We start from the raw sequence: 995 nt of genomic DNA, 5'->3' as shown, positions 1-995 counted from the left end.
GCAGAGGCGGGCGAAGAACCGGGGCAGCGCCAAGGGCCAGCGGCGGCCGCACCATCCAGAGGGGCCGGGGGCTGCAGGAGACCCTAGCGGGCTCCGAGGGAGAGGCGGCGGCGGCGGCTAGTGGAACCCGGCAGCCTCATACTTGGCGGCAGCAACGTCCGGCTTGCCGCGATCGAGCCAGAGAGACCCCGATCCAGCCGCCACGCCGAGGTCTCCGCCTCCGCGGAGCGCTCGGGCCGCCGCTCGCCGTCTCCCGGCTCCAAACGCCGCTGCCGCTCGCCGTCTCCGCAGGCGCCTTCGCCCTCTTTTTCTCCACGCCGCTGCTCGCCGGAGAGAAACACAGAAGGGGTATTTCCCCGCCCCCTTCCCCCTCCTTTCATCTCCCGAGCCCCGCCCCTCGCCGCCCCCGATTGGCCCGGGCGCCCAGTGACGTCACGGAGCCCCTGGGGACATCCCTCATTAAGGGCCGCCGCGGCTCAGGCGAGGCAGCTGCGTCGGCTCTCCAGCGCCCCGCCCACCCAGCCGCCCCGCGTGGCGCGCAGCGGAGAGTTCGGAGCCGGAGCCTCGGCAGGTTCGGGCATGTCTATTTTCCTCACCTATATTCGACGAGGACAGGAAGTCCGCGCTGGAAATGTTTGTCAATTCTGGGAGGGGGAGGCTGGGGAGTAGCTAAAAATCGGGAGAAAAATGAAACAGTAAATAATTAATACCGGTGGGGGTGAGGTGGGGGGGGGGAGGGGAGGGGAGGGGTAAAGCGTCTTTAACAGCAGGTCTGGGCAAGTTCTCCTCCCCCTCCCCCCTTACTGTCTCTGGAGGGGTGAAAAGGAATCCAGATATTAGTGTTTGTCAACACACTTAATGGGTGGGGTGTGAGGGGAATATTCCCTTAAGATTTATAGGGGGGACGACGGATGAAAAAAGTTCTAAGAAGAAGGAGAGGGCAATCTAATTTGTCAGTACAAGTACAGTTCTATTAAAGATGCATTTAATGATGA

This window comes from Elgaria multicarinata, chromosome 11, assembly GCF_023053635.1.
Source record: "Elgaria multicarinata webbii isolate HBS135686 ecotype San Diego chromosome 11, rElgMul1.1.pri, whole genome shotgun sequence".
In the NCBI taxonomy this organism is placed as follows: domain Eukaryota; kingdom Metazoa; phylum Chordata; class Lepidosauria; order Squamata; family Anguidae; genus Elgaria; species Elgaria multicarinata.
This window is presented reverse-complemented; position numbering follows the sequence as displayed.